Genomic DNA, 13,382 nt, shown 5'->3' with positions numbered 1-13,382 from the left:
AGATTTTGTTTGAGGCTATAAATAGAGCAGCTATCATACAGTGTGAAGTCAAAGAATGAAGAGAGAGAGAGTCAAAGGAGTGAAAAGAAGGGTTCCTTGGAAAAAGGGAAAACGTGGTGGCCAAGGAAGAACGAAGGAATCAAGGAAGGAGATTCGAACTGAGTCAGAAAAGGAAAAAAACAGAGAGAAAAAAAAACACTAGTTTCAGAAAGTGACAGAAAAGAGATGCAAACAGAGAGACTGTGTTTTGGTGGCGCCGATGGAAACATATAAAACTAATGAATGCTACATTAATTAGATTATGAGACTGAGAAGATGTGAAGAAATCAAATTCTCAGAATCCCACCACTAAAATATTATTAAATGATGTTGAAATCTGAACTGACAAAATTGGCCATATTAGCCCTATTTAATTAAGGATTTATCTATCTTATGTGGTAAAGACAAATGTTAATAATTTAATATTATATTATAATTAAAAAATTATTGAAAGTATAAAAATTTAAAATTTTAATGTGTTTATTTTATATTTAATAAAGAAATTAAATTTTTTTATTAATAATAATCTTATAGTGTATTTTAAAGATATATATGTTGGCTAAACTTTTTAATTAATTAAAATCAGACACTCAATAAATTATTACTAATAAAAACGTAAAGTAGATAAACTTGCTTTAATAAAACTGAAAATTGGATTTTTTTTCATGCATGTTATTATTATTATTATTATATGAGTTCATTATTTTGAAGTAGTAATAATTCTCTCTTTAAGAAATAATGTATAAATGTATGATTGACAGATTGAGTGTTAATATAAAAGTTTTAACTTATATTTCAATTAAATCCAAATATTATATATATATATATATATATATATATATATATATATATTTGATAAGCCATTAATTTTTTTACATTTAATATGATTGTTTATTAAATTAAAATTTAATTAATACTTAATCATTAAAAGAAAAATAAATAATTTTATATATTAAATATAATTTCACACTATTAAAAATACTAATAATAAATTAATAATTAATTAATAATTACAAATCACAAAATTTACTAGTATTTCTCTTAAATTAAATAAACCTGCACGACAAATCTATCGGCCAGAATATGAATTTTATAATAAACTTTTTTAAAATTTAAGTAATGATATGAATTTGAATTTTAAATGATATAATACACTCTTGTATAGCAATTTCTTTTCTAATAATCCAAACTCGTTTAAACATTCTGATAAGAAAAAGCTATTTTCTAATTCACATTTATGAGTGAAATATTAATTATTTTCGGAAAAATAAATAAATAAAATAAAATAACACCTACATTAGCCAGAAGCTCATCAATAATGCATGCATGCACGCATGATGAATGGTTGGCGATGATGATTCATGCATGAGTGATCTTATTTCTTTTTTGCTGCATGTGACATGCGTGCCACGCATGTATGCTTATGATACAATACAATATCATATGATATTAATTAATTTCCATAATAATATATTGAAGCATCAAATCTTTCAGAATAAATCATAATATTTATGTAGTTTATATATAGTTTATTCATTTGACTAGAATGAGACTCGCGCAATGCGCAGATGATAAATTAATGATAATATATAATAGATATTAAAAATGGTTATGTTTCGTAGAATTAAATTAAATATGTGTACACTAAAATTAAATTTGAAAGGTGTTTTGTTTAAAATCATTTATAGTACAAAACATTTGGATGTTGAAGTTATACAAAATGACATTTTTATTTGATAATTTGATTTTTGCATTTGTTTTAGTTGATGGATTTAATCTTCTTATGTGGCGCTCGTCCTCTTTTTTTTATTGGTTATTGTTAGAATTATTGCTTTCTTCTTTCTGTCGAGGTTCTTGTGAAGGCATATTCTTTATGAATTGTTGAGTTGTATGCACTTTCTATTATGTTGTTTGTTCCATCTTTGCATGTATGTTTTTTTTTTTCAAAGATGTGTCTTGAATTTGTATGGTTTTCTTTCTTTTTAATCTCTTGATGTAGTTTTCCAATAACATCTAAAGTAAAAAGAACAAAAATGTGTAGATTTTTTTTGAATAAGTTATTTTTAATAAGAATAATTGAAATAGTATAAAATAAAATTACCTGTTGGTATTATTTTTTACCTACTTTGTCAGACAATGTCTCAAGTGATGCAAATTTAAAAGTCTTGAAAAATGTTAAAAATTGGATCTTTAATTTCTTTCACAACAATTGTGACTAAAAAGTTTGCTTTCATTATACTTTTAATAATGAATAGCATATTAAAAGAAGTATAATTTTAACGATATTAAAATATAATTATATATAAAGTATTATAAAGTATTATATATAAAGTATAAAAAGCAAAAATAATTAAAGTTTTTTTCGTAAATTCAATTTAAAAATATAATAGTTTTGTACCTTTTCATTTAATATAATCATTTCTAAGCAAAGAGATTCTTCTTCATTTGTAGGTGTTAATGTTTTTCATAGATGAACCACGCGAACTTTGATAAACTAATTGTCTTTTTGTATGGTGATATTGTCCAAAAAATGATGCTACATTGAGCAAGTTTGAGATGTTGTGTAGTTCGAAAATAAATTTTTTGTGCAAAATTCATTTGAAAAAATAGTGATAAGAGAATTGTATAAGTAGTTCAAATAGTATGAAATTTGAATATTTGTAAAGTAAAATTGATTATGATTAATAATATTATTATTACATTCGTAATATGAATGTTTATTATATTTAATGAGTTATTTATAGAAATTAATAAATTAATTATTAGAGTTATAAATTTATTGTATTGTTTATAACGATGAGATATAATAAATATATAGATATGAATTTAATGTCTTTGTAGGTTACAAATTTGATTACAAATTTTTGTATATATATATATTTTACTAATTTAGAAATAATAGTTGATTTGGCAAAAAGTAAGTGGTTGATTCTAATATTTTGTCAAGTAAGCAATATTACTAACATAGTATTAGTAGAAAGAAAAATATATTTTAAAAATAATATGAATAAACTTATATATCTACTTTTATATATTAAGAATAGATGCTGCTGTTGATTGCTGAATAATCCTTCCAGAAGGAATAACTATGGATTTATTTTGGATTACCTAACTTGGTATATATTAATTAAGTTATTGACACTGTCTGCATGACTACATGCGTGGAGAAATGTCTCACGAAATGACAATGATTATTAAATATTAATGACTTTGATTATATATAAAAAAGATTATTCTTAATGACTTTTAAGTTTTAAAGCTAAAGAGAGTCTTACTCTTAGCTTCGTCAATTTCGATTTATTTTATTACGAGTGAATACTCAAATTTAGTTCTGATAATTATTTCGAAAGAACAATGAAATTTTTAACAAAAAAATATTTAATTCGATTTCTAATTTTTATTTTTTAAAATTGATTAGTCTCTATATTAAAAAAAATAATATTAACATTTTATCAAAAATTAAATTAAATATTTTTTTATCAGAAACTTTCTTATTTTTTAAAGTAATTATCAGAGTTATTTAGAATTTTTTTTCTCGTTTATTACGAGAGAAAGAAGCCAGAATTTGTTGGGAATTTACTATACGGAAAGTGAGGTAGTTGTATTGAAGATGTATATACTCAACAAAAATAATTATTATTTGAATCTATGAATTCATCAAAATTGTTAGATATCAATAATTTTTTTTTTTTTTTTGTAGAAGGTAAAATACCGATATTATAAATATCACAAACAATAAAAGTAACTAAGATGTTAATATTTATATTTTGAATTCAAGCTTAATAATTATGTTATTAACGCAATAAACAAATAATCAAACTTAATATTTATGGTATTACAAAAATGTTATTTATACAAAAAAAATAGTCATTAAAATAAGTTTTTAATGTATTTATATATAAATACATATGTAATTTAGTTTATTTTTAATATATATTTATATTCTAATATATATTTTATACTAATAACTAACTTTAATAATTAATTTTAGTGTGCACGTAATATAATTGATATTATTATACGAATAATTAGTGACTAATTATATATATATATATATATATATATATAAAAATTATACAATTATTATTAAAAAAATATTAGAGAATTATCAGAATTTATTATTTTTAGTCATTAATATTTAAAAATATGAAATAAAATATATTATTATATTATTAAATTAAAAAAAATAAATTAAAAAAATTAAATTAATAATTAAAAATAATAAATTCTCATAACTTATAATATTTTTTTATCATTAATATTTAAAAATATAAAATAAAATATATTATTATATTATTAAATTAAAAAAAATAAATTAAAAAAATTAAATTAATAATTAAAAATAATAAATTCTCATAACTTATAATATTTTTTTATTATTATTAATTTATGAATTTATCATCTAAAGTGAGTGGACTATATGGTTCAGTTTTCGTTGTCATGGTCCCCTCAAATACAGCCAAAAGTAGCAGTGTAGTTTGGACTTCGAAACAGATGTATTTTGAGCATAATGTTGATATCTTGTATATAATAAGTAAGTAATTATTCAAAAATCATAGAAACCGCAATTAATGCAATGTCACGGCGTCACCTTTTTCTAGCAATCTTAGTCCGAGAGATGATTTAATATTCACAATTTTGGCTGCTAACAACCATACCCCACAACCAAAAACAGTGGTCTAAGAGCCAAAAATTCCAAATTGCTTGATCATCACGTCTAGCAAATTCGTCATTAAAAAAAATGGATTAAATGATGTTGTGCTCAAATTCAATCTAATCCGGCCAATGTTTATTACAAGTTGGTTAATAATAATAAATTTAAACCACGTATTATATGTTGTAAAATAAAAGATATATATATAATAAAGTTGTATAAATAGAAGACTCTAGTATAAAATAATTAGCTCAATAATAATTTATATATATATAATAAAATTATATGTTGTATTGTGTATATATATACAAAGATAGAAAGAAGTATTAAAAATAAAGAGAGAGAGAATCGTATTTGTTTATTGTTACAATCTCAATATAATAAAGATGATTAATATTGCTATTAATATTATATGTAAAGAGTAATAGAAAATAGAATTTAAAATACTTATAAAATAAAAGAAGAGAAAGAATTGTAGGAGAAATATAAAGAGAAGAGTATTTGATTGCAACATAAAAGAATAATATTTGTTGTAAAGAGATAGAGAAAGGGAAGTATTTGTAACTGTGTCCAATTCATTTGCCTCGTTCATGCTTTTATAGGCAAATAAATTCAACTATTCAAACTTTATTAATTGTACTTTTTCATGTGAATTTGCTCCTTACATAGGAAATTAGATCCACCTTTAAATGAGCATTCATCCTTATCTATCCATGCTGTAACACTCCCCTTGAATGCTCATTTAGGATTATTGCCTCGTTAAAACCTTACTAAAGAAAACCCTGTGGGAAAAACCTTAGTGAAGGAAAAAGAGTACAATATCCTTTGTGATGGGGACTGCCTCATTAAAAACCTTGTCAAGAAAAACCCAATGGGAAAAAACTTGACCAAGGAAAAAAGAGTACAGTCTCCCCCTCTTGCCGACATCATTTAACGTCTCGAAATCGGTGCATCCCAATCTCATGTACCAATCTTTCAAAGGAGGATTTTGGGAGTGACTTTGTAAATAAATCTGCCAGATTGTCACTTGAACGGATCTGTTGGACATCAATTGTCCCTTGATTTTGAAGATCATGAGTGAAGAAGAATTTGGGAGAAATGTGCTTTGTTCTATCGCCTTTAATGTATCCGCCTTTAAGTTGAGCAATGCATGCTGTATTATCTTCAAACAGGACAGTTGGAGCTATCTTATGATCAATCAGTCCACATGATGACATAATATATTGAATCAAACTCCTCAGCCAAAAACACTCGCGACTAGCTTCATGAATCGCCAGTATTTCAGCATGATTAGAGGATGTTGCAGCAATTGTCTGTTTCGTGGACCTCCAAGATATAGCTGTACCACCATATGTGAATAGGTATCCTGTTTGAGATCTCCCTTTATGTGGATCAGACAACTATCCGGCATCTGCATAGCCAACTAGTTGTGACTTGGATCCGTAGGGATAAAACAATCCCATATCAACCGTTCCATGAAGATATCGAAAAATTTGTTTGATTCCACTCCAATGTCTTCTGGTTGGAGAGGAACTATACCTTGCTAGTAAATTCACCGCGAATGATATGTCAGGTCGCGTATTATTAGCAAGATACATTAGTGCCCCAATGGCACTAAGATATGGTACTTCATGACCAAGGATATCCTCATTTTCTTCTTTAGGACGGAATTGATCCTTTTTCACATCCAAAGATCTTACGATCATTGGGGTACTTAATGGATGTGACTTATCCATATAAAATCTCTTCAAGATCTTTTCTGTGTATGTTGTTTGATGAATAAAGATCTCGTCTTTTATATGCTCGATCTGCAGGCCGAGACAAAATTTAGTCTTTCCAAGGTATTTCATCTCAAACTCTTCTTTTAGAGTTTTTATAATTGTTGGAATCTCTTCAGGAGTCCCAATGATATTTAAATCATCAACGTACACAGCAATTATAATGAACCCAGATGTAGTTTTCTTTATGAAAACACATGGGCAGATGTCATCATTCTTGAAACCGTTTTTGGCTAGATACTCAGTAAGACGATTATACCACATTCGTCCAGATTGCTTTAGACCATATAAAGATCTTTGCAATTTGACTGAGTATAACCCTTGTGAATATTCACTAGATGGTTTAGATATCTTTAGTCCTTCAGGGACTTTCATATAGATATCCCGATCTAATGAGCCGTATAAATAGGCTGTTACCACATCCATTAAATGCATATGCAGTTTATGATATGCAGATAAACTGACCAAATAACGCAATGTTATCGCATCCACTACAGGAGAATACGTTTCTTCATAATCTATACCGGGCCTTTGTGAAAAACCTTGTGCTACAAGTCGGGCTTTATAGCGCACAACTTCATTTTTCTCATTTCGTTTTCTCACAAATACCCACTTATATCCAACAGGTTTTACATCTTCAGGTGTACGGACTACAGGTCCAAAGACTTCACGTTTTGCAAGTGAGTCTAATTCAGCCTTCATGGCTTCTTTCCATTTGGCCAATCATTCCTTTGTTGACATTCTTCGACTGATCTTGGCTCAAGATCCTTACTTTCATGCATGATATTTGATGCCACATTATATGCAAATATTTCATTGACAATTGTCTTATTTCGGTCCCATTTCTCTCCTGTAAAGACATAATTTATTGAGATCTCATCATTTTCACAATTTTCAGGTACCTGAACGTCTTCTGGCGTTATATCAAAATTTTGGACAACTGCCGGTGTCTTTACTATGTCTTTTTCAACAGGAATCGTATTTACCTCTTTTCTCTTTCGAGGATTTTTATCTTTGGAACCGACAGGCCTGCCACGCTTCTGGCGTGTATTTGCTTCCGTGGCTATTTGTCCTACTGGGACATCAATTCGAATTGGGGCATTTTCCGCCCTGCCACGCTTCTGGCGTGAATTTGCTTCAGTGGCTACTTGTCCTACTGGGACGTTGATGAGCGGATAATTTGTACACTTTTTGGCACTGTTTTTAGTATGTTCTTAGTATCTTTTAGTTAGTTTTTAGTATATTTTTATTAGTTTTTAGTTAAAATTCACTTTTCTGGACTTTACTATGAGTTTGTGTGTTTTTCTGTGATTTCAGGTATTTTCTGGCTGAAATTGAGGGACCTGAGCAAAAATCTGATCCAGAGACTCAAAAGGACTGCAGATGCTGTTGGATTCTGACCTCCCTGCACTCGAAGTGGATTTTCTGGAGCTATAGAAGCCCAATTGGCGCGCTCTCAACGGCGTTGGAAAGTAGACATCCTGGGCTTTCCAGCAATATATAATAGTCCATACTTTGCCCAAGATTTGATGGCCTAAACCGGCGTTCAAAGTCACCTCAAGAAATCCCAGCGTTAAACGCTGGAACTGGCACCCAAATGGGAGTTAAACGCCCAAACTGGCACCAAAACTGGCGTTTAACTCCAAGAAGAGTCTCTACACGAAAAATGCTTCATTGCTCAGCCCAAGCACATACCAAGTGGGCCCGGAAGTGGATTTTTATGTCATTTACTCATTTCTGTACACCTTAGGCTACTAGTTTTCTATAAGTAGGACCTTTTACTATTGTATTAACGGGGATCGGATCTTTGGAACCTTTTTCTTTTAGATCTTTTGATCACTTTGGGAGGCTGGCCTCACGGCCATGCCTAGACCTTGTTCTTATGTATTTTCAACGGTGGAGTTTCTACACACCATAGATTAAGGTGTGGAGCTCTGCTGTACCTCGAGTATTAATGCAATTACTATTGTTCTTCTATTCAATTCCGCTTGTTCTTTGTCCAAGATATCACTTGTTCTTCAACATGATGAAGGTGATGATTGACGCCCATCACCATTCTCACTCATGAACAAGGTGACTGACAACCACTCTTGTTCTACAAGCATCTGAGGCTTAGTGAATATCTCTTGGATTCCTGATTGCACGATGCATGGTTGATCGCCTGACAACCGAGTGCTCGCCTGACAAACGAGCCAACCATTTCGTGAGATCAGAGTCTCCGTGGTATAGGCAAGAACTGATGGCGGCATTCAAGAGAATCCGGAAGGTCTAACCTTGTCTGTGGTATTCTGAGTAGGATTCAATGATTGAATGACTGTGACGTGCTTCAAACTCCTAGCAGGCTAGGGCGTTAGTGACAGACGCAAAAGTATCGATGGATATTATTCTGGCCTGACCGAGAACCGACAGATGATTAGCCTATGCTGTGACAGAGCATCAGGGACGTATTTTCACTGAGAGGATGGGAGGTAGCTGCTGACAACAGTGAAACCCTACATGAGCTTGCCATGGAAAGGAGTAAGAAGGATTGGATGAAGGCAGTAGGAAAGCAGAGAGACGGAAGGGAAGGCATCTTCATGCGCTTATCTGAAGTTCCTACCACTGAATTACATAAGTATCACTATCTTTATCTTTTATGCTATTTTCGTTCATCATCATATACATTTGAGTTTGCCTGACTAAGATTTACAAGATGACCATAGCTTGCTTCAATACTAACAATCTCCGTGGGATCGACCCTTACTCACGTAAGGTATTACTTGGACGACCCAGTGCACTTGCTGGTTAGTTGTGCGAAGTTGTGTAATGCCATGGTATTGAGCTACCACGTTTGTGGAGCCATTACCGGGGATTATGAGAGTTGTGAAAAAGTATTGTTCACAATTTCGCGCACCAAGTTTTTGGCGCCGTTGCCGGGGATTGTTCAAGTTTTGAGCAAGCTTTTGGTAACAATGCCTGGGATTGTTCTAGTTTGGACAACTGACGGTTCATCTTGTTGCTTAGATTAGGTATTTATTTTTTTCGAAATTCTTGAAGATGAATTCTAGAGTTTTATGATGATTTGTTGAAATCTGGCTGGCTGAGAAGCCATGTCTAATCTGATTGGACCGAGGTTTCAACTTATCACCACAAGAGCGTGTTGATTTTCATCAATTTTGCTTTTGGAGCAGTGATCTGCTAAGGCTTGGCTGACCTTTGGTCATGTCTAGTGTTTTGGACCGAAGCTTTCTTTGAAAGCTTGGCTGGCAGTGAAGCCATGTCTAATTCCTGGACCGGAGTCTTAGACTAGCATTGCACTGATTCCTGGAATTCTCATTAAGAATTTTGATATCTTTTTCCACTTAATTTTCGAAAAAAACACAAAAAAATTACAAAATCATAAAAACCAAAAATATTTGATGTTTCTTGCTTAAGTCTAGTGTCTCATTTTAAGTTTGGTGTCAATTGCATGCATTCATTCATGTGTCTTAAGTGATCTTCAAGATGTTCTTGATGATTTACTTGCTCTGATCTTTGAATTCTTTTGGCTTGAGTGTTTATGTGTCTCATATAGTGTCAGTAGTATACAAACTGCTAAGTTTGGTGTCTTGCATGCATTGTTATTTGATTCTTGTTGCATTTTGATTATTAAAAATCCAAAAATATTTTTAATTTGTGTCTTTTCAAGTCAATAATACAAAGAATTGAAGATTCAGAACATACTGCAGAGGAATTATACAGAAAACGCTGAGCATTCAAAAATGCCCAGTGAAGAAGACAGACTGGCGTTTAAACGCCAGCCAGGGTACCTGGTTGGGCGTTTAACGCCCAAAGAGGTAGCATTTTGGGCGTTAAACGCCAGAATGTATACCATTCTGGGCGTTTAACGCCAGGATGGTGCTAGGGGAAGATTTTGTTTTCAAAATCAATTTTTTTCAAGTTTTCAAAGTTTTTCAAAATCAAATCTTTTTCAAATCATATCTTTTCAATCAAATGTTTTCAAAATCAATTTCTTTCCTTTTTGAAAGATACTTCCTAACAATTAATGATTTGATTGAACATCTCAAATTTGTTACCTTTTCTGTTGAGAAAGGTTTAATGTTTGAATCATATCTTTTCTTGTTAGGCAAGTCACTAATTTTCAAAATCAAATCTTTTAAAATAATTTTCAAAACATATCTTTTAAAATTGTTTTCAATTCATATCTTCTCAATCACATTTTTTTAAAACCAATCATATCTTCTCAACCACATCTTTTTCAAAATAGTTTTCAATCAAATCTTTTTAACTTCTAATTTCAAATCTTTTTCAAAAATCACTTGATTTCTTTCCCACTTTCAATTTTCGAAAATTATCAATTTTTCAAAATAATTTTTAAAATCTTCTTAATGTAATTTTCGAAAATCCTCTTCCCTCTCTCTCACATCCTTCTATTTGTGGAGTACTACTCCTTCTTAATGCACAATTCGAACTCTATCTCATCAAGTTCGAATTCTTCTACCTTCTTTCTTCTATTTTTCTTTTCCTCTGACACTTCAAGGAATCTCTATACTGTGACATAGAGGATTCCACATTTCTCTTCTCTTTCTTATGAGTAGGAGCAGAGACAAAGGCATTCTTGTTGAAGCTGACCCTGAACCTGAGAGAACCTTGAAGCGAAAGTTAAGAGAAGCCAAAGCACAACTCTCTTTAGAGGACCTGACCGAATTCTTCAAGGAAGAAGAACCCATGGCAGCCGAAAACAACAACAATGCCAACAATGCAAGGAAGGTGCTGGGTGACTTTACTGCACCTACTCCTGATTTCTATGGGAGAAGCATCTCTATCCCTGCCATTGGAGCAAACAACTTTGAGCTTAAGCCTCAATTAGTTTCTCTAATGCAACAGAATTGTAAGTTCCATGGACTTCCAATGGAAGATCCTCATCAGTTCTTAGCTGAATTCTTGCAAATCTGTGACACAGTCAAGACTAATGGGGTTGACCCTGAGGTCTATAGACTGATGCTATTCCCTTTTGCTGTAAGAGACAGAGCTAGAATATGGTTGGATTCTCAACCTAAAGAAAGCCTGGACTCTTGGGAAAAGCTAGTCAATGCCTTCTTGGCAAAGTTCTTTCCACCTCAAAGATGGAGTAAGCTTAGAGTGGAAGTCCAAACCTTCAGACAGAAGGATGGAGAATCCCTCTATGAAGCTTGGGAAAGATACAAACAATTAATCAGAAGATGTCCCTCAGACATGCTTTCTGAATGGAGCATCATAGGTATTTTCTATGATGGTCTCTCTGAACTATCCAAGATGTCCTTGGATAGCTCTGCTGAAGGATCTCTTCATCTGAAGAAGACGCCTACAGAGGCTCAGGAACTAATTGAAATGGTTGCAAATAACCAATTCATGTACACTTCTGAAAGGAATCCTGTGAACAATGGGACTAGTCAGAAGAAAGGAGTTCTTGAGATTGACACACTAAATGCCATACTGGCTCAGAACAAGATATTGACTCAACAAGTTAATTTGATTTCTCAAAGTCTGTCTGGAATGCAAAATGCACCTGGCAGTACTAAGGAAGCTTCATCTGAGGAAGAAGCTTATGATCCTGAGAACCCTTCAATGGAAGAGGTGAATTACCTAGGAGAACCCTATGGAAACACCTATAATTCTTCATGGAGAAATCACCCAAATTTCTCATGGAAGAATCAAGAGAGACCTCAACAAGGTTTCAATAATAATAATGGTGGAAGAAACGGGTTTAGCAATGGCAAGCCTTTTCCATCATCTTCTCAACAACAGACAGAGAGTTCTAAGCAGAATACCTCTGACTTAGCAACAATGGTCTCTGATCTAATAAAGACCACTCAAAGTTTCATGAATGAAACAAGGTCCTCCATCAGAAATTTGGAAGGACAAGTGGGTCAACTGAGCAAGAAAGTTACTGAACTCCCTCCTAGTACTCTCCCAAGTAATACAGAAGAAAATCCAAAAGGAGAGTGCAAAGCCATAACCATGGCCGAATATGGAGAGGAAAGAGAGGAGGTGGACGCCACTGAGGAAGACCTCAATGGGCGTGCACCAATCTCCTCTGAGTTCCCCAATGAGGAACCATGGGAATCTGAGGCTCAAAATGAGACCATAGAGATTCCATTGGACTTACTTCTGCCATTCATGAGCTCTGATGAGTATTCTTCCTCTGAAGAGGATGAGTATATCACTGAAGAGCAAGTTGCTAAATATCTTGGAGCAATCATGAAGCTAAATGACAAGTTATTTGGAAATGAGACTTGGGAGGATGAACCCCCTTTGCTCACCAAAGAACTGGATGCCTTGTCTAGGTAGAAACTGCCTCAAAAGAGGCAGGATCCTGGGAAGTTTTCTATACCTTGCACCATAGGCACCATGACCTTCAAGAAGGCCTTGTGTGACTTAGGGTCAAGTGTAAACCTCATGCCCCTCTCTGTAATGGAGAAATTAGGGATCTTTGAGGTGCAAACTGCAAAAAAATCTCACTAGAGATGGCAGACAACTCAAGAAAACAAGCTCATGGACTTGTAGAGGATGTTCTGGTAAAAGTTGAAGACCATTACATCCCTACTGATTTCGTAGTCCTAGAGACTGGGGAGTGCATGGATGAATCCATCATCCTTGGCAGACCCTTCCTAGCCACAGCAAAGGCTGTGATTGATGTTGATAGAGGAGAGTTGATCATTCAAGTGAATGAAGAATCCTTGGTGTTTAAGGCCCAAGGACATCCCTCTATCATCATGGAGAGGAAGCATGAAGAGCTTCTCTCAAAACAGAGCCAAGCAGAGCCCCCACAGTCAAACTCTAAGTTTGGTGTTGGGAGCCCACAACCAAACTCTAAGTTTGGTGTTGAACCCCCACATTCAAACTCTAAGTTTGGTGTTGGGAGGTTCCAACACGGTTCTGAGTATTTCTGA

The 13,382-nt window shown here is 32.5% G+C and overlaps 1 non-coding gene across 1 annotated transcript; it reads right to left on the bottom strand.

The window, feature by feature from the left end:
* Positions 1-11,583: 11,583 nt before the first annotated feature.
* On the bottom strand, positions 11,584-11,691 carry LOC130942533 (small nucleolar RNA R71). Its single transcript, XR_009071100.1, has one exon. It is a non-coding gene; the product is annotated as a small nucleolar RNA R71 (small nucleolar RNA).
* Positions 11,692-13,382: the final 1,691 nt, after the last annotated feature.

This window comes from Arachis stenosperma, chromosome 7 (assembly GCF_014773155.1).
Source record: "Arachis stenosperma cultivar V10309 chromosome 7, arast.V10309.gnm1.PFL2, whole genome shotgun sequence".
Taxonomy (NCBI): Eukaryota; Viridiplantae; Streptophyta; class Magnoliopsida; order Fabales; family Fabaceae; genus Arachis; species Arachis stenosperma.
Note: the sequence above shows the minus strand (reverse complement) of the source record. Positions and strands in the feature narration are given on the sequence as shown.